Raw genomic sequence first — 21,360 nt, 5'->3', positions numbered from 1 at the left:
GTGACTGGGTTACCTCACTCAGGATGGTGTCTTCTAGTATGACAGCACATTCTTGGCCTCCTTGGATGTTTATCCTGAGCCTCCCAGAAGAGGGGAAGCTCCGGGTTGCTGGAAGTCCTTCCATAAGGGACAGGAGAAAGGGTATTCCACTCTTGATTTGGGCCTGGTTTGGGGTAGAGAACAGACTTTAATCTCATACTACAAAGGGCTAGGCTGAGAAGGTTTACAAGAGATATGCTGGGACAAAGATACCCTGGAACCAGTGAGCAGGGAGTTAGGGGAAGCAGAGGAGGCAACTGCTACAAAGTTGGGTCTAGCTCCATCTGTGCAAGAAGTTGGAACCACAGCTAGCCTATGTGGAGCAGCACAGAAACTTCAGCTGAGTCAGGGATCAGCCAGTTTGCTGATGGACTGAAGTATAAGCTAGCGGCTGGGACTCCCTAAGTCCTGATCGTTCTAGGAATCTGTGTAGGGCCAGCTTTCTCCTGACATCTGGAGAGGCCCAGAGAAGTGTCTAAGTCAACACAATGAACTAAACTCTAGTAAAGGGGCAAGTGCCCAAGGGATGACAGGAAAATGTTGGTCCAGCCACTCTATCCTTCAAGAGCTACCTAGAATGGCACCTAGAGCCTGGACACCATCCCGTGAACAACTCTGTTCAGAGCTCATATTGCCACCTCTCTGGGCACCTTGAGTTCTGTTTGGAGGCCGATTGTCAGTTCTCAGAGGCTATGTGTGAGGTTTCTGGGCCAGCTTGAGCCCCTGCCTCCCCTCGATGCTGTCCTTTGGTTCCTGGTTAATGACTCTCAGCTGTGCAAGGCCTGAGTTTGTTAAAACATTTGGGAAGAAGGGACCCTGAAATTGGAGCCTTTCACTAGGCAGTTATGGACCCCTTGGGAGCAGAGCAAGTACTGCTGGTCTCTGCTGTGGGCTATAGCTCCCCTGAGGAATGAGAAAATAAGTATATTGGGTTGCTTGTGGGGAAACAGGGAAGTTACTGTCCTCTTGACCTCCCAGGTCTCTTGCCCAGGCATCAGACATGAAATCTGCCCCTGCATTCATGATCAGGTCTTTAGACGAGGGTAAGGAGCCTAGGACCCACTGATGCCTGAAGCTTACTCTTCTGAAATAAAAACAAAAACAAAAACAAAACAACAGCAAACCCAACTTTCTTGCAACAATAAAACCCCAGGGAGAGGGTTAACATTAAACTGAGAATACCCTAAGGTAGAAAATGTGTTTGGAGTCTTCGACGTGGTCTGGACAGGGGAAGATGGAGAAAATAGTTATGTGGCTGGAAGTGTAAAGAGAAACAGGGAAGTCCCAAGTTAACTGTTATGCACCAGCTTATGGGGCACCACAGGAGGGTTGTCAATAGGTGGTAGGATTTACTAGAATCCCTCAGGAAGCACTTCAGGGGAAATTGGACACAGAAGGGAGAAATGGAGATGGGAGCTGACAGGTTAGCCCAGCCCCGGCTAAAGGTACCCATGATGGCTTCCCTTAGAGAAAATGCAAATCTGATTGGACTTGGTTGGATTCCAAACTGTTGAATCAGGCAACCAGCAAGCCCTGTGGGGACAGGATGCTTGCCTCCTTTAGGAGTGACATGATAGTGGAGCCCAGGTGATTTTATTCACCAAGACCCAGCAAGAATGGTTCGAGGATGCAATAGGAAACTCTACAGTCTTTAAAAATTGGTAGCTGGTGAGATGGCTCAGCAGGTGAACGCTCTTACTGCCAAGACTAATGGTCTCAGTTTGAGTTCTAGAACCTACATGGTGGTGAGAGAGGAGATCTGATCTCCACATGTAAACACAGCACATGAACAATCCCAAACAATAAACAAACAAATAGATAGATAAATAAATAAATGGCTTACAGGTTAAGAGCACTGATTGCTTTTGCAGAGGATCCAGCTTTGGTTCCCAGCACCCACACTGTGACTACAATCATCTTCAGCTTCAGTTCCAGGGCAACCGATGTCCTCTTTTGACCTTTGAGGGCACCATGCAATCACATGGTACACAGATATACATGCAGGCAAAACACTGTGTGCATAAAATAAATAAATCTTTAAAAATATTTTTATTTTTTTCAAGACAGGGTTTCTCTGTGTAGCCTTGGCTGTCCTGGAACTCTCTCAAACTCATGGAGATCCACCATTTAAAAGCCATTTTAAAAATTACACTAAGGCGTTGGTGGCGCACGCCTTTAATCCCAGCACTCGGGAGGCAGAGGCAGGCGGATCTCTGTGAGTTCGAGACCAGCCTGGATTACCAGCGAGTTCCAGGACAGCTTCCAAAGCCACAGAGAAACCCTGTCTCGAAAAACCAAAAAAAAAAAAAAAATTACACTATCCTGCAAGAGTGTAAGTATGTAAGATAATCCAGTGATTTTTAGTTGGGAAAAGGTAGCACTATGCAACCATGGAGTCCAGTTATCTCCTGAAATGCACACACATTCATGCTAAGAGTATACATAGCCCATCAATATCTCTTCAAGACCCTATGGGGGACATTATTTTCTTCGTGGTCCTGGTTTTCTTTAACCAGCACCGCCTGTTTCTGTCAACAGTAGCTGCTTATCCAATGGCAGCTCTACTTTAAATGGTTGAGGCTGGCAGAGTTCAGAAGGGTCCTTATGGCCCTGTAAGTTATCTCTCGGCATCCTTGCCTCTTCTTCCTTCCACCGCTTCAGTTTCATTCCAGGGTTGCGTCTTTCGCTGCCCTGATAGACCCTCCATTTCCACCTGATTTTGTGTGCCGGAGGGAGGCTGGCCTTAGGGACCACAGTTAAAGTCTCGGCTGCACTTGGCTAATAGGAACAGGCAGCAGGGATGAAGGAGAGGTAGGAGCAAAACACGAGAGCACTAGTCCCAGGTGAGAGAGCACAGCTGGGTTTCTCTCCTTCCTCTCTGGACACCAGCATATGTGAGCCCAATGCTGGCGACTGCAGTACCAGCTTGCCATCAGCCGGAGCCACTGACACCACCAGCTCTGTAGACGGTCCTGTTCTGCCTGCCCTGTCCCATAAGGTAATGGGTTTCCATATCGCTTCCTCCCTTTAGAGCTGGGCTTATGCCACACTAAACACTGGCAAACTCTGGAGTAGCTACATGTTGCCGCAAAGCAGAAGTGGTCAAAGGGTTATAAATATCCCAGCATCCTCCCCCCTCCAGTTAACAAAACTCGACTCAAAAGCCTTCATGGTTCCAGCAAGGTGGCCCAGTAAGTACAGTGACAGTGACTTTACCACCAAGCCTGGCAGTCTGAGTTCAGATGGTCTGAGCTGGGTCCGTAGGACCCACGAGGTGGAAAGAATCAACTCCTGCAAGTTGTCCCCTGCTCTGTACACACACACACACACACACACACACACACACACACACACACACACACAGTGACATGTGCATCCTCCCCCAAATAAATAAGTAAAATGTAATAAGGAGATGCCATGATACCTGCTCTTACCCTGGAAAATAAGAATAACTATGGGTGCAGTCAGTTGCCATGCGGAAGGGAGGGACTCCAAGGAAAAACAAGGAGTAGTAATATAGTAATAGCAACAAGGTAAAGCAAAGGAAACTCTTGTGTAGGCACAGATGGGGTCTGGAGGTCACCAAGCATCTATGAAACTGCCTTATTATGGTGCCTCCACAGGGCCGTCAGATGGGTTAATTTCCTTGAGAAGTTCATAGATTACATTTGAAAAAATAGAAAGAAAAAAAGCCCCCAAAGCAAAAGCCAGAAGTCCTTTTTGCCCGGATTCTGTTTTACCCATCCTGGGAAAATCAAGTGAGAACTCAATGGGGACTACACGTGTTCCCTTTTCGTTTTGCTATTGACTCTGCGTTTGGGGGAAAAGGCATGGCCACCAGGTCAGTGTGAGTATAATTCAGAGGTTGAAAAAGAAGGAAGAGCTTGATTCAGAAATATATCCTAAAGTGCAAAAGCCAAAACTGATTTCTAACCCAAATGCTAAAACCTGTATTCTTGCAAAGCATCATCTGCACTGTGGCAGGTATGTCCCGGGAATGGAGTCTGAAGGAGCTGGTTGAAGGCTATGGGGAGCAATGATAGCTTATTGGACCTTCCCAACTGCCCTGCAACTCCAGACACAGTAAGCAGACATCCTTTGTCAGTGAAGACAGGTTTCTCAGTCAAAATCCATTCTCACCAGTGGAGAGCCTAGAGACTGACTGGTCCCACTTAGAATTCCTCTATATAATAGTAATGTTCATCAGAGGGAAGCAAATTAATTCACAATGACCTCTGAGAGGAGGCCCACGGTGGTGCCGAAGAGAGAGATCAAGAGAACCCTGTTTGGGAAGACTACTACAGGTGAGAAATGCTTGCTGGGAAAGCAGGTAGAAGGCAGAATTGAGGACAGGAGACCAATTGCCTCTCCCTTTGCAGTCCTCACTCAGCCTCTGCTTCGCTTTCTTCACTTAGAAAATGCTTTGGTGGAAGCCTGTCTTACCCTCTGAGCTTTCCCAGCATATCCTTAGAAATTTTGGTGGCAACTAAGTTTGAGAAATTCTGGCTTTACAAATTAATGCCTCTAAGAGGTCTCCCATTCTGGAATCATAAGTTATATTAGTGTGAGCCACGCTCTACGAAGTTTCTTTTCATCAAAACAGTCTTTGGTGCTCGTGTATCATCGCGTCTTGACAACATATTCTGGGAACTGCTTCCTTGACACCTGTGGATTTCACTGAGACTACTTTGTGGTTGGCTGGTTGTTTTTTAGGTGGGAGTCTCACTTATAGCTCAGATGATCAAACTCAGCATGTTGAGTTCTAAAGTTACAGGTGAAGGAACCAAGCCAGCACGAGTGTTTTAGATACTGTTGGCCCATTATTTCTTTCTTTTGCTATCTCCCTAGTAAATTGACAACCTACAGCATGTGAGCAAGAAAGATTTTTGTCTTTTTTTGCTGCAATAAAATGCTTGAACCCATGTCATTTATAAATAGGTTTTTGGCTCATGTGTTTGGAGGCCGGAACTCCAAAAGCTTAGCCCATGGACGTGCTCAGTAGTTGGGAAGGAGTTTGTGTGCCACACGATGGTGAGGGCATTCCATAATCAGAATGTGGTGGTTTGAGAAGGTCTGCCACAGGCTCAGGCGCTTGAGTATTTGGTCACTAGTTGGTAGCATGGTTTTGGTAGATTTGGGAGGTGTGGCCTTGCTGGAGGAAGTATGTTCCTCGGTGTGGGTTTCCAGGTTTCAAAGCCATGTGCCATTCTTAGTTTGCTCTCTCTACTTCTTGCTAGTGGTCCAAGACGTGAGCCCTCAGCACCCTGTTCTGGTCTGCTGCTTGCTGCCCTGCTTCCATGCCATAACACAGGGTCCTCACCCTGTGGGACCTATCGGTCCAAATAAACCCTTCCTTCTGTGAATTGCCTTTGTCATGGTGCTTCATCGCAGCAATAGAAAGGGAGTTAATGCAAGACAAAGCAAGTGCATTACGTTAGGGCTCTGTCCCTCTTAAAAAGTGACTGATGCCATCATGGGTCCCCACCCTCATGACCTCATCTAGTCCTAATCACCCCCAACAGGCCCTGCTCAAATATTATTAACATGAATGTGGACATTAAATTTCATTAGATGAGCTCACGGGGGCACATCGGAATGAAAGCAGAGAAGGGTCCAGGAACACCCTGGACACTCAGATAAGGATGGAAACGGCAGCACACCATTCCTCACCCCGCAGACAGATGTGCTACAGAATGCAATGGTCTCTGCCTGCTTCTTTAAAGTCTGACTTGGAGACTGGCTCCTGCTGAGTTGTTATCAGCAGAACTTGGCCCTCTTTGAAGCAGCAGCTTCATTAGTATGCTCTTTTCGTTGCTTTGTAATCTTTGGAAATAGCCCAAACAGCTCTCTTCTCTAAGGAGAACTGGTTTGAGAAAACTGTTATTCCTGGCCAGAAAATATTTCAAATACAGTCATCACAGCTGTAAGTGGATACTCGGGATGTTGACTGAATAACCACCCAAAGACAAAGTCTTTGAGATCACAAGAGAAAAATCCAAGGGCTCACTATAAAATTTTGCTATTCATTGTGAGCTTTATGGGCCCGAAGCACCAGACCACTGAGGACTTGTTAGAAATGCAGATCTGAGGTCTCGTCCTAGACCCAGTGAGCATTACCCGCCCTTAAGGAGCTCTGCTAAGGGATTTGTGTGCACACAAAGCCTAATACAGATCAAAGTTTATCTCACCCCACTTCATTAGTTAGTTCATGTAGTAGTAAGCAATTATTGAGTGAGTATTCACTACATGCCAGTTTCTCTTCTAGGTATTGGGGACATAGAAGCAAAATAATAGCGGTGTGCCTTCCTCCTGTTATCGCGCAGTTACATTCTGGTAGGGCAGATGAACAAACACATTGAAGAAAATAGGTGTCAGACAGTGTGAGGTTCTCACGAAACTATTGGGTAATGGATTAGAAAGTGGCTGGAAGTTGGAGGTGAGAGGCAAGGGAGATCTGTCTGAACAGAGGGCTCTATGGTGAGGACTCGGGTCACAGGTGACTGGAGCAGGTAAATTTTAAGCAGGTAGCTGTTAGAGCAAAGGACCCAAGGAGGGTTTGAACTCAGATACAGGGAGAAAGAAGATGAGTGTGACTCGTATTTAGTGAATTAGGATACTCAGAGGTCAGAGGTTCTCAAATCCACTGCTCATTGAAATCACTTGTTGGAAGGCATGGCAGACACAGATTGCTAGGTCCTACCCTAGAGTTCGTGATGCAGTAGCCATGGGGGAGGGGGCCCAAGAATTCACATTTCTAACAAGTTCCAGGTGATGCAATAGTGCTGTCTGGGTACCTTACTTGTAGGGCCACTCATGTGGAACCTACTTGGTCCTCGAGTTGAGTGTGGTGGAAAGCCAGCAGAGAATTCTGAATGGGACAGACAGCAACTTGGTCTAGTTTTCATTTCCTTAGTGTCCCTCGGGAGAGAAGAAGGCCTTCCTAGTGACTCATTATCACTGTGCCTATACCCTTTCCTGTTTTGTTCATGGCACCGTTTGATCCATTCTCACACCCTTCCTTTCCATTTCCTCCCAAATAGTTCCATGGCATCTTCTAGAATCCCCTCTCCCTAATCCCTGATTTTTGCACATATACTCAACCCATTTTAAACTTCTTCCTCTACTTAGTGGGAGCCAGTGTTGTCCCAAGGGTACAGCAGTCACCAGCTCTTTCTGGCAGAGCCTGTTTGGTCTGTGGACTTCAAGATCAGTAGGTTATGCTTGTTGGTGCCTGTTGTAAAACTTAGCCTGTAGTACCTCTTACGAAAGCCCCTTCCTGTTAGGTGGCCTACTGCCTGACTCAGACAGTCTTCATTGATTGAGGTCCATACTTCCTGGCTCCCTGTCTTCTTCTCTGCATAGCTCCTTTGTTAATTTTGTTGAAATTAGCCCTGTGGGCATCCCATCTAGCATCCTGTCTTCTCACTGTTCTTGATCTCCTCATCCACTATGACCTTTGCTCGCTCCAATCCACCTCAAGGTTCTTCTCATCCTTGTTGCCGTCATCTCATGCCTCTGTAAGTCCAAATGCTCAGTCTTCCCCACACTGTCCTCTTCTTGGCACATGCAACAGTTCCATCAAGATCTCCTTCCCAATGATTCCACCAGTTTCTAAAATCTATCTGCTACCTCCTATGCTCATCTTCCTTGTCTCTCTTAGGGTTCATGCCTTACTACTTTGACCAGTTTCTTAAAACTCCCCCATCCTCAGAATCCACTTGTCTCCCAAGTGTAGCCTCCTACAAAACACCACTAGAGCTGATGATAGATTCTTTTCTGACTGCTTAAGTACCTCCATGTTGGTATGGGAAGCCAAGTGAGCAAGTCTACTCCTACTTCCAGTTCAAAAGCACCACGTGGCATTAAGCCCAAAGTATACTCTTTTAGGCGACTTTGTCCCAACTTGTTTTACCTGTAAGCTCTCACTTAACACTTTCCTGCTTTTTAGTCTTCACTGATGACCTATTCTCATGCTTCGTTGAGGAAGAAGACAGGGTAGAAAAGGAACTCACGGTTTCCCACCTAAAATCCATAGGCCAGTCTTCCATCGCCAGACTCTTCCCTTTCCTCTGATGCATCATCCCTCTCAGGCGTCCTGCCCTAGGTAGCCCCCCACCCGTCCATTCATTTACTTAATCCCCATCAGTGTCCTCGATTGTGTTATTTCTAGTGTCACACACACACTGCAGGCTATCCCATCTGTTCCTCCTATAGTTTAAATCTGTATTCTAAGACAGCCATTTTTAGCTTCATCTATCTTTGAACCCTCTCTACTGCAGATATTCACCCCTTTCGTTCATGTTTCTCTCATCCTTCCATTCTGCCGGTGCCGTCACATCACCACTTGGCTACACTAGTCAATGTTATGTGCATGCATTACTACGTCTGTTATGTATCCACAGCTCTTTCTTTACACTGTAAGTGTGCTCTAACTGGTTGATAAATAAAACTGCTTTGGCAGAGATACAGGAGAAGAAGGGCAGAGTCTGGGAGATGCCAGCCACTGCCCAAGGAGCAACGTGAGAGAGCCCCACCAGTAAGCCACAGGCCACTTGGAAATACACAGATTAGTAGAAATGGTTAGTGTAAATGTAAGAGCTAGCTAGTAATAAGCCTGAGCCATTGGCCAAGCATTTATAATTTATATTAAACCTCTGAGAGGTTATTCTGGAACTGGTGGACAGGAGAGAAACCTCCAGTTACATAGAACATTATTTTTTTCTGGTTAAACTTTGTCTTGGAGTTACTAATTATTTTACTTTCTATTGGTTTTCTAAATATCAGTAAGTTTTTCCAAACTTACCAAACAAATTACAAAGTTTCTCTTGTGAGTCACACATAACTAACCAAGATGCCTCTCCACTCCCAAATTCAACACCTTTGCCAATACAGATAAAAATTAGTTCAGCCAAGAGTGGTGCCAGACCATGTGCATAAATATGGTGTCTCTAACTTGGTAGTTATAGGATGACCACAGTGCACTCCTGGAATCCAAGCATGAAGACTTTTAGCTTGGGGGCAGAGCAAACCTCTCCAACACATGAGAGGAGCGTCACAGAATGTTTTTGTCTATGTTTTGAAAATGCCATAAAATCACACACATATACATGAAACACACACATATAATTTGAGTTGAGTATCTTTGGATGGATTTTCAAGAAGTTGGTGGGAGGAAAACTAGGTCACTGGAGATGGGGCAGAAAGAGACTTACTGTATAAATCATTTCGTATGTTTTTAATTTTGCATTGTGTGCCTGAACTACTTTTTGAAAATACTGAATGATTGAATATTTGTACTTTATTCCACCTTTTCGGGCTGTTACCTGCCCCTCTAGGCCATGTGTGTTCTCAGAATGTAGCAGGCCTGTGGTATCCTACAGAACTTTCATGATGATGGAAATATCCTGCATTTGGGCCAGTATGATTAAGAAATAAAGAACAAGATTCAAACTATACTGCACACCCCAGCTCTAGGAAGGGAAGGAGCTAAAGTCACTAGTGTCCAACAGTAAGAAACCCTGGGTTTCTGTTTCTAAACATTTTTACTCAAGTACGCCCTAAAACAATTTTGAGCTACTGTGTACCTTTTGCACAAATTAACGTTGACATCTAAATGCTTCATCTTTGGCTTGAGAGTTTATTTTTGTTAGGAGTTATAAAAGATTAAACACCTCATAAGATGAAATGAGATGAGGAGTGACTATAACTGGAATACATATTTCATGGACTGGTTTGATAAAAGAAGTTTTAATTACTGAATGATGCAGAATAGCTCTGAAAGAAATCACGTGAACAAGTGTATCATCACTAGCCTATTGTGCTCCAGTCTGAATTTAGAGCACTTCAGTGTGGGTCATACTTCACCCTTGACAGACACGAGCATGGGGGAAAGGGGAGGGGCAGGGAGCCCTGAGTACTGAAGACGCCTTGATGAATCATTAAAGAAACCCAGAAACCAACACGTTCATCTTCTCTCTTTTGGCCCAAGGACCTTTTGATGCTCAGAACAAGGCTCTGTGGTGAGATTACAGCGGGAGACGAGGACATTGGAAACTTTCAGATGGTTGTAGAAATCAATCCTTTGGGAATTAAGACTCTGGCAATGGTCTCTAACAGACTGATGCCATTTGTGCCCCGGAGCAGTCTGCACAGCCTTGGACATACTTTCTTCCCAGTCTGAAAACAGCTGCCAGGGGAAGATGGAAGCCGACCTTGGTATGCAATCGCTGCAGCTTCGGTGATGCTTAGAAACAGGAAGGAAGGAAGGGCGGGGCGGTTTGCTATGGGGTGAGGCAGGGTGGCCCTGGCAGTGTCCCTGGCAGGATTATCCTCCATTGCATTCTTGCTTATTTAGAGGGGGAAGGGACAAGCCCAGGGCTGCTTCTCATGGCCCTTAGGGAGAACCAGCAAAAAGAAACCCAGTCACTTTTGACCAGTAGTGAACTCTGTTCCAACCCTGCCCTCCTCCCCGCCAGCTCCGACCCTGCCCTCCAGTAACTTCAGGTTGAACAGGAGGTGGGCATGGAGCATCTCCATTCATTGGACATGTGCCAGGGCTCGCTACAGCATACTCCCCATACACAGACTATGGTGTCAGACCCATCGGGACTACTATTATTCCTTAAAGTCCTTGAAACTGGACATGAAAATGGCTTACAAAATGTTTATTGGAGACCAACATGTCATCCTTCAAAACATCCTATACAGAGTCACATTTCCCTACTGCCCAATCACCGTTTCTTTGGCCAAGTAGTAGATACGTTGATTAGCATCCAAGAGCCACAGAGAGTCATGCTCCTTACACATTACACACATAGCTCTAGGGGTGGAGTGGATCCGGGCCTCCTCTAAGGGCCTGGAAACTTCCAACAAAGATCATTGCCAACTGGTGTGATGGGCAGAGTCCCTGACAGCATTTCCTCTTCCGCTCAGAAACCAGCCCCTGCGGCATTCTGTCCTCAGCAATTCGTAGTTGACACCTGCCTGTGGCCTTTTGTCAACTGCATTCCCTCCGTGTTCTTTGGTCATCTTCAGAAGGTGGCAGACGTTCACTGCTTGCTGTCCTTTGCCAGACTCTGCATTAAGCAGTCAACACTTACCTTTCAGATAAGACTTAGTACAACGGCCGCTCGGCCTCACCCTGTTCCCCAGTTAAAACCCACACCTCTGTCTGATTGCAGAGTCATAAAAGATACGGAGGGCAAAGAAGGCCGGCACATTTGGCCCCCTTCCATCAACACAAGGAACTACAGTGCCAGGAAGAGGCAAAGGAGGCAGCTGTCTAACACCTCAAGGTGTCTGGCCTGAATGGTGTCTGTCAGGGAAAGACGCCAAAGGGGCCCAGAGAGTCAAAGCAGTCAGTGGATTGAAAGGGAAGATGGATGAGTTGAATTCAAGCAAATGAAGGCACTTAGTGTGACAAAATCTTGATACTTTTCAGTAGAAGACACTTAAGGCACCAATGTATTCTCTCTTGTTCTCTGCTGCAGGGTAACTCCTAACACATCAAATTAATAACTTGTATAGCATGCGTTTCATTTGCCTGTAATTGTCATAAAGAAAATGACAATTATGAATACGGCTGGTTTAATGGACTTGAGGACTTGCACCCTCTTAGTCCATCGTGCTAATGCTTATCTCTCCTCAGAAACTGATTCCACATTAGCATTGCCACAAGATAATTCACGCGGTTGTCTCTCTTCTCCTGTCACAGTGTCTTCAGTACTCCGCCTTCACTGTCCAGCTTCCAAAGGTCCTTAAGGAGTGCGTGCTGAAGCATGCTGTCAGTGGGGTCCCTCTCAGCAGTCATTTAAATAGCTCAGGGACAGAAAAGGGACAGAGTCAGAGAGCAGTTGTAGATGATGTCACCTTCTTGGGAGGATGGCGTTTCCGACCTAACACTACCAATTATTTTCTGTTAGTTTTAATGATGCAGTACGGGTGTTCTATTACTCCTGTCACTATCTCTCATCTGAAGTGCCCATTGCCAAACTGTCAGGAGTTATGTAGATGTAGAAGCCTGGCATTTACCTCTTCAGGCCCTTTGTATTTGGGTGGTGATAAGGACACACTTGTTCCCAGGTGAGAAGGTTCAAGTGCTACCCACCTTGGCATTGTCTGTCCTAGAATTATTAGCTGCTTAGTCCAGTTTGCTGGTGCAGAGTCTGGCTGCCTGCTGACAGTGTTCTGATGCCTAAGTCCTCTAGGACAGCTTTTCGTGCACTAGGCCCTTTCAGCCCCTCTCCTCTTTCAAGAGTTAGTGAGACTTCACTTGAGATTTGCCCACCATCCCTTTTGCCTCTCCTCCTGGTCTTTCTTTGCTCTCCACTCAATTCCATGGCATTTCTGCCTTGGAGCTCCCCCATATTAATATCAATAGGTTTTGGTCCTACCTTGCGATAGTGGGGGCTCTATTAGTGGTAGGTCTTGACTGTATGTACACACATGAGACCGGACTTGGAGAGGAAAATGCATTAGCTTCTACACAATGAACCTGCGAACCCATTGAGCACTCCTGCTCAGCCTCCACTGTTTCAGTCTAGAACAATCACACCTGTGGGTTATGCTAGCTGAGATGGTCCTCCAAAGTTCCATTCAGGAGTGCTAGGCAGCAATCACCTGGCTCTAACATTCAAAGTAAGGCCACACTGAAAACCAGCTTTCTGCAGCCCTCAACAGAGAACACATCACAAGGATAATTGGGAGCAGCCTAGTCACTGTTTTACTCTCTCAACTGGATTTCTCAGACAAAGGAAAATTGCATGTTCATTCTTTAGTACTTGACCATTGTAGTCACTGTTTCTATCCCTGCCATCCTCCTGCCCCTGTTGTAGCAGATGACTCAGCTACTCAATGGAGAGGCCTTCACTTCATTGTAGACTCAGCAAATAGTTATTGTCGAAGGATGAGCAAGACTCCTGTCCTCATGTGTCTATGATAGTAGGGAGGATGTTGAGTAACAGACACCACACATGGGTAGTGATAGCATTATCCAGTGTGCTGGAGGTAACTGAATACTACGGAAAATAAATGTGGGAGGGGTTGATATGGTGGTCAACACACTACCTCAGACACCATGAATCACAGACACAGTGCACCCTGAGAGTTCTTCAAACCATGAACCATATCCTTACCAATATGGAGGTGATTTTCAAGTTGGAACTGGAAGCCTGGCTACTTTTCTCTCACAGTGATATAACACCATGGCCAGGGCAACTTATAAAAGGAAGAGCTTAGCTGAGTTCCAGATGCATAAAGTTTCTGATGACTGAATGGAGGCACAGGGACAAAGTGGCTAGCGTAGCAGCTGATGGTTCACATCCATGAGCAAGAGGCAGAGAGCACGCTAGGAACGACATGGTCTTTTGAAATCTCAAACTCCCCCCACCCTAGGTGATGCACCGCCTCCAAAAAGAGCCACACCTCCCAATCATTCACAAACAGTTCCACTGGGAACCTAGTATTCAAATGTATGAGCCAATGAGGCCTATTTTCATTCAAACTAGCACATTCCATTCCCTGGGCCCTAGAGGTGCAAAGCAAAATGTATTCAGTCCAATTTTAAGTCTCTATAATCCTTCAGCCTCAGTACCATTTAAATGTCCAGTGTTCAAAATCTCAGGGTTCTGAGACTCAAGGCAATCTCTTAACTGTAACCCCGGTAAAAACAAAACGGAACTTAACATACTTCCAATATGTGATGACATAGAGTATACATTGCCATTCCAAAAGGAAGGAAAGAAGGGCAGAAATAAGGAAACACTGGACCGAAGCAAAAGCAAAACCCAGCAGGGCAAACTCCAAATCCTGTAGCTCCATATCCGATGTCAGAGGGCTTAATGGCTCTACCCTTGGCTGCCTGAAACACTTCTCTCTCTTGGCCAGTTCCTGTGTGCAGGCACACTCCCTGTGCTTACCTTGGCAGATGACTCCTGGCTCTGGAACCTCTACGATCTCGGGGGTCTCCAATGCAATCAGGCTTCACCTTCACTGCTCCCCACACCGGCCTCTCAGGACCTCCATGCAGGGACTCCCCTGCTACAAGCCTGACCTCTGCAGCTCCCTGTAACTTCAAAAGGAGGTTCCGTGACAGTGTATCCTTCCTGATTCTAAAGTCAGCACGTGGATGACACTGCCAAGTTAGGCTTCCAACTTGGGGTGAACCCTGGCCTCTTGAATCTCATCTGTAGTAGCTTTTGTTAGTTGTTCCCCCTCTAGGAGCAAAACACTCCTTAGGCCATTTCCTTTCACAAGTTGGAAGTTTAGCGGGGTGGGGTCTTCCCCTGCGGACACTGAGGCCGCACCTTTGCTTAATCTCCATGTGGGAACACCAGACCTTGAGCAGAGACCCACTTCCCCTTCTGCCTGGGAGTAGGCAGCTGTAAGACAATGTTTAGTAAAAACATGTTTACTAAAAACGATACAATAAGTTCCTGGCCACTTCCCCTTCTGCCTGGGAGTAGGCAGCTGTAAGACAATGTTTAGTAAAAACATGTTTACTAAAAATGATACAATAAGTTCCTGGGAAAGGCCTTCCCACGGAAACCGCCCTGACCTCGACCTTGTCCAGAGACTAACCGCACCTTCAAAAACCCACACACATCCACCTCTGGTGTCAGAGCAGAACCAGCCAGGGGAGAGGAGAGAGCAGAAGTTTCTCTGGTGGGAACTTTTCTTAGGAAGTTTTTCTTGAACCTTTTTGGAGCCTGTTTAAAGTTCTCTTTATATCGTTGAACGAGTCTCTGTGTTGTCAATCCCCGATACCCTCCACACGTTCTCGGACACAGGCCACGCTGCAGACGTGACAATTGGAGGTCCCACTGAGATCGTGAAAGCAAGGTAAGTGGACGGGGTTAAGAAACTATGGGGAATAGTTCTGGGAAGCTAGAATCATTACAGTATCAACTAAAAAAGTTACTTAAAGAACATGGGACTGCAGTCAAGTCTAAAACCCTAGAAGGCTTTCTAAAATCCATCGAACGAGCCAGTCCATGGTTCATTACTGGGGGAAGCTTAAATATTCCAGATTGGGAGGAGGTTCGCCGTGATCTTCATAGACTTTTACGAAAAGAGGGATCTGAGTCCTTGCCCCCTACGACATTCTCCTTATGGAGATTAGTGAGGGGAGCACTTTTGACAGATAAGGTTCATCACCACCAGGTAGTTCAGGACACAAAAGAGGCTTTTTTAGAGTTACAAGAGACTGAGACTCAAGCCTCCTTGAGTTCAGGGGAAGTGAGTGAGGAAGAGACCGTGACTGAAACTAGAGGCTCCATTGTTAGTGAGGATGAGGGGGAGTCTCTTAGTAACAACAAAAAAATGGGTAGAGATCTCCGGGCACGACCCAAAAAAGAAGGACTCCGGTCAGAATCGGTTATATCCTTCTCTATCAGACCTAGAAAATGGAAGTAGCTCAGACTCAGACTCGTCACAGTCTGAAAAGGAATGGTTACTTGCTGAGATCGCGGCCCTTAAAAAAGAACTAAAAAAGATTCTAATTAAGGAAAGACAGGACAGGGAGAGAAACCCTTCCCCATACTCTGAAAAAAGGGACTCCTCCTATGAGATAACCCAGTCCTTCTCGGACCTGGAGGGAAGACCCAGGGGAGGGGTCCAATGCTGCCCGGTGGTGGCCCCAGTAATGGAAGTTCCAGATCCGAACAATTCTGGACAGGTCATTAGGCGTCATAACCCTTTAAATTTTAAGGATATAAAACAACTTAAAGAGGCAACTTTAAATTATGGAGCACAGGCTCCCTTTACACTTTCCTTAATGGAGTCTTTTGCGTCTCTTAATTTGACACCTGGCGATTGGCAGCAGCTTTGCAGAGCAGCTCTGTCGGGGGGGAGATTATTTGATTTGGAGAGGTGAGTTTCAGGAAAGATGCAGCCAGACAGCCCAAAGGAATGCACAGGCCGGACAGCCCCAGAGAAATGTGGAGATGCTTACCGGGAGTGGTCAATACGCCACCATTCAGCAACAAATGCAATATGACATCGCAGTCTATGCCCAAGTGGCAGCAGCGGCCCAAGGGGCTTGGAAAGCATTGCCTTCCAAGGAAGGAGGGAATCATCTGTCCAAAATCCTTCAAGGACCTTCTGAACCTTTTCAAGACTTCGTAGACCATCTCAGTCAGGTAGCAGAAAGAATATTTGGGGGCATTGGGCCTGCGATGCCAGTCATAAAGCAGATGGCATTTGAAAATGCAAATAAATATTGTAAGGAAGCCCTTCGCCCCTATCACAATAAAAGTCTAAATGACTATATCCGGATCTGTAGGGACATTGATGGGAACTTCATCCAGGGCCAAGTGTTAGCTGCTGCTATTCGGCTCCAAGTGGGGAAAGAAAGACCACTCTGGGAGAGAGAAAAACATGTTTTAGCTGCGGTAGGGAGGGACACTTCCGTAGAGAGTGCCCTCAAAATAGTACTGCGGGTCTCAAGAGACCTGGTTTATGCCCCCGTTGTCGAAGGGGATATCATTGGGCCAATGACTGCTACTCTAAAACTGACCGGGAGGGAAATTTCCTTCCTGCTAATAATAATCAGGGAAACGGGAGGAGGGCCCCGCCCCAGGGCCCCAAAACCAATGTGTACGGGGCAATGACCCCTGCTCTGGGCAGTGGCAGGACTCATTTTCTCCCCCAGAGCAACCCCTTCATATCTCAGACCTCCTTAGAGCCACCTCAGGGAGTGCAGGATTGGACCTCGCTCCCTCTGCCCAGGCAATCCTAACACCGGAAATGGGGATCCAGGCCCTCCCTACTGGGGTGCATGGGCCATTGCCCCCAGGCACGGTCGGACTACTTTTGGGACGGTCCAGTACTATTCTTCGAGGCATCCAGGTACACCCCAGTGTTATAGACCAGGATAGTGAGGGGGAGATTAAAATAATGACATCAGTGGGCAGTGGGGTTGTTGCCATCCCTGCAGGAGAACGGATTGCTCAGATACTCCTTCTCCCTACAGCTCCTTGTGAGGCTAGAAAAATTAAAGAGAAAAGGGGCAACCAAGGTTTTGGAAGTACCGGCCCGGCAGCATTTTGGGTAGCCACTATGGAGAACCGCCCCCAGCTTACATTAAAGATAGAAGGCAAGTCCTTTAGGGGCGTCTTAGATTCTGGGGCAGATTTCTCTGTCCTCTCAGATAAATTCTGGCCCCCCACGTGGCCGAAAGAGGAAGGGACAGTGACCCTCCAGGGAATAGGACAGGCTGTGCCCCAAAAAAGCCTCAGAATCTTAAAGTGGCAAGACTCTGAAGGCCACACAGGGCTTTTCCAGCCATATGTTTTGCCTGGCCTCCCTATTAACCTCTGGGGACGGGACCTCATGCAAGAAATGGGAGTGGTCCTCACCACTCAGGCACCCAAGTCCAAAAGCAGGGGCCCCCAGATGATGCAAGGGAGGGGCTGGAGCCCAGGGAGGGAACTAGGTAAACTAGAACAGGGAGAGGTTTGCCCTGTGGCATCCCTCCCTTTGGAGACCAGGGCCCCAGGGGATAGGAAAGGTTTTGGCCATTTTTGATGAGGGTCACTGTTGCGCCGCCAGCCCCCATACCCATCACATGGCTATCAGATGATCTGGTATGGGTGGAACAGTGGCCCTTACCAGCGGAGAAACTAAGGGCGGCTCACCAGTTAGTTCAAGAACAATTGGAGGCAGGTCATTTGGTTCCTTCCACGTCCCCTTGGAATACCCCTATATTTGCAATAAAAAAATCTTCAGGGAAATGGAGGTTACTACAAGACTTGAGGGCCGTGAATGCGACCATGCAGCCTATGGGGGCTCTGCAGCCTGGCTTGCCCGTGCCTGTGGCCATTCCTAGAGACTGGCATGATGGAACTTGAGCAACCATTGCTCAGGTCAAATGGAGACATCCATGCACTAGACAGTGGAGAAGACCCTAATTTGGGGTCGAGGGCATGTTTGTGTTTTCTTGCAGGAAAAGAATAAAGCTTCGGCAACTGTCAGACCATTTAGTGAGATGCATGGAGCAGAGAAAAACTGAACCTGAGACCATGGGAGCCTACCTAAGCCAGTTTGAGTGAGATCTCCTAAATCAATGTTCCTGACCCTTGATGTCATCGAATCTAGAGCCCAAGAAAGAAAGAAAACAGTCGGTTCGAGATTTCCAGTTTCTCAACAGACCTGCTGCATCAACCTTCCGGACCCATGAGTTTTCATCGTGAAGCCAACAGAGAAAAAAGGACCCATTTAAAGCATTTGGACATTGGTATGGACTATGATGAGTGGCAAAAGCCTCTTTTCAGTATTTGAACAGGACATGGTCACTTGAAATATCAGACTTGATGGTTCCTATTTCTAAAATCACGACTAGGCCAGTGTATTTTCCTGGAGAAATGCAACTTGTCCTATTGTGACAACTATTGTTCATATTTTTCATAATGCTACATGTGTAACATCAATGATTGTGCCCAATGTATCTGTGCAAGTGCACTTTCTAAATGCTTTCCTGAGCAGATCTTAAAACTATTGGAAACTTTATCAAATTGTAAATGTAAATCACATGCGGGTTACCCTTGTAACAGACGAAGGCTGATAGAATGTTATGGCCCAGATCTGGTGATGGGTATGGTAATGGAGAGGCACTATGTCAATGGGGGTCCTGGAAATGGTGGCAGTGGCGGTAGGCATTCTGGCTTTATGCCGAGCTCAAACGTGCCTTGTTCCAGAGGCAAGAGATCCGTAACCAAGTATTGCTTAGCTTAGCCCATGGCAATCCCGATAGCCATGAAGGTTGGTTACAGATGATTTAAGGTTGGGGTATCTCCGATGACGGGCAACCTGTGGGGAAGACCCCTCCCACCTAAAACAGGGGTTCAAGGTCCCCCAAAGACGGGAAAGGGAGGGTGACCCTACTTGACCTAAGCCAGGAGTGCCTCATTTGAAAATAAAAAGGGGTGAATTGTGGGAACACCAGACCTTGAGCAGAGACCCACTTCCCCTTCTGCCTGGGAGTAGGCAGCTGTAAGACAATGTTTAGTAAAAACATGTTTACTAAAAACGATACAATAAGTTCCTGGCCACTTCCCCTTCTGCCTGGGAGTAGGCAGCTGTAAGACAATGTTTAGTAAAAACATGTTTACTAAAAATGATACAATAAGTTCCTGGGAAAGGCCTTCCCACGGAAACCGCCCTGACCTCGACCTTGTCCAGAGACTAACCGCACCTTCAAAAACCCACACACATCCACCTCTGGTGTCAGAGCAGAACCAGCCAGGGGAGAGGAGAGAGCAGAAGTTTCTCTGGTGGGAGCTTTTCTTAGGAAGTTTTTCTTGAACCTTTTTGGAGCCTGCTTAAAGTTCTCTTTATATCGTTGAACGAGTCTCTGTGTTGTCAATCCCCGATACCCTCCGCACGTTCTCGAACACAGGCCATGCTGCAGACGTGACATCTCCATATCTCTTTCAGAGCAGGGCAGTCCACACAAGCTTTCATTCTTCATCCATTACTGGTTGCTGATGCATTTAGATTTTTGCTTCAAGGCCTATTTCTGGGAGGACTCCCTCTGACCTCATCCCCTGCTTCAAACCAACTTCCTTGTCTTAATGCATGGTCACTTCCCACCCATGAAACTCAATAGAACTGGAAACATTTTTTTCTTTTAAATTTTTCCTTCCCCACTAAAATAGAACAAAGAAGACAGAGATCTATCCATGTTGCTCTACACTCATTCCAAATACCCACTACCATGTGTGGTGTGTAATTATAGAACACTGAGTAGATACATTGATTGATACCCATTGGATGGAGCCATTGCTGAGGCCTCTCAAAAGTGTGCTCCTGGGGCTGGAGAGATGGCTTAGTAGTTAGGAGCATACATCCCTCTTGTAGAGGAACCAAACGTGGGTCTGCATAGTGATCTAGGATAGCCAGGACTACATAGAGAGACCCTGCCTTAAAAAAAAGTGTGTTGCCCCATGACTCCCTTGAGATCCTTCTTGGCCTGCAGTGGATCATTCCAACCCAGCTCCTTCCTGCTGAGGGAGAGAAGAGAGTTGCAGACAAAAGCATAGTCCAATGCTGTTGTCTCCAGAGAGAAAATCATTTACTAGAATCTAGAACATCCCCTTGGCCAGCAGACTTGTTTCTATTTTGTTTTATTTATTTTGAAATGTTATGTGAGTCTAAGATACAGACATTTTGAAACGGAAGGTGAAAGTTAGGGAGAAGGGTGGCTGGCGTTTTGTCCTATCCACCAACCATCAAATCCAGGGAGAGAGGGTACTCTTCTCCTCTTCCAGTTTCCTAGGTGATACATGTCAGGCTTTAAAATCCTCAAGCCTGCACCCCAGGAAGAGGTGCTGTGACAGACCCTGAGGCCCAGGAGTGGGGGACCGCATGAAGTCCTTGGGTGGGGAGTTCCATCCACTAGGCAGGACCTGGGCCTTTAGAACAGCTCAGCTTACACAGTAGAGCACACCTTTCCCCTTTATCTGAGGCTGTGTTCCACCATCCACTTCACGTGCTGTAGGAGCCTCTTCCACTGCAAGCATGAGAGCATCCCTTGTCTTCAAAGGTACCCAGCCCCTGAATCTCATTTTCATGTATTCTTGTGTTTAGAAGACCAAGAGGTTGCTTCATCTTGGTGCTAGATATGAAATGGATGAAACTAATATGTCAAGGGGGACGAGTACAACCTTATGACCTTCTCCAAGATGGGCTTGGCCTTTGGGGGTGAGTTTTGGGGCAACCAGAAGACAGGAAACACAGAGACAGCTTGTTAGAAGTGAGTGGTTAGTAGGGTCTACAGGCTACATTTGAGTTCAGGTCTTGTGACACAGAACCATTTACATCTTCATGGCTGTCCTGTGGTGACTTGATGCTGGTGGTGAGGTCTCAAGGGATGCCCATGGGACATCCTTTCCAGCTCGTGGGACCAGCAGGCAGCTTGCCCCTCATTCAGGAGTTGAATATAGGAACCTCCCTGACTCTGTTGACACAGGGCTTCCACTGCTCTTACTTGTTGGTCTCCTGGAGGCTCCCAGGAGTCACACCAGATCTTCTCAAACATCCTCACTGAAGTATCATTGTGCATGCCCCCAAGCAACAGATAGGAAATTTCTTTCAAGTGCCTTTTCTAGCTTAAAAATTCATGTGAATTTTATATCTGACTTTATAATCTACTCATGCTTGCTTTAATATAAATATATTATTTCCTCCAACTATTCAAATAATATGGAAGCTGCCAGTAGAGGGGAGCTGGGTGGCAAGCAGAGAGAAAGCTAGCCTTTCATATAAGGTACTCTGGTTAATTCTCTCCCTAACACGGCCCTTCCGGTAGAGACTCATGTTAGAAGA

Source organism: Mesocricetus auratus, unplaced genomic scaffold (genome assembly GCF_017639785.1).
Source record: "Mesocricetus auratus isolate SY011 unplaced genomic scaffold, BCM_Maur_2.0 Super-Scaffold_100004, whole genome shotgun sequence".
In the NCBI taxonomy this organism is placed as follows: domain Eukaryota; kingdom Metazoa; phylum Chordata; class Mammalia; order Rodentia; family Cricetidae; genus Mesocricetus; species Mesocricetus auratus.
Note: the sequence above shows the minus strand (reverse complement) of the source record.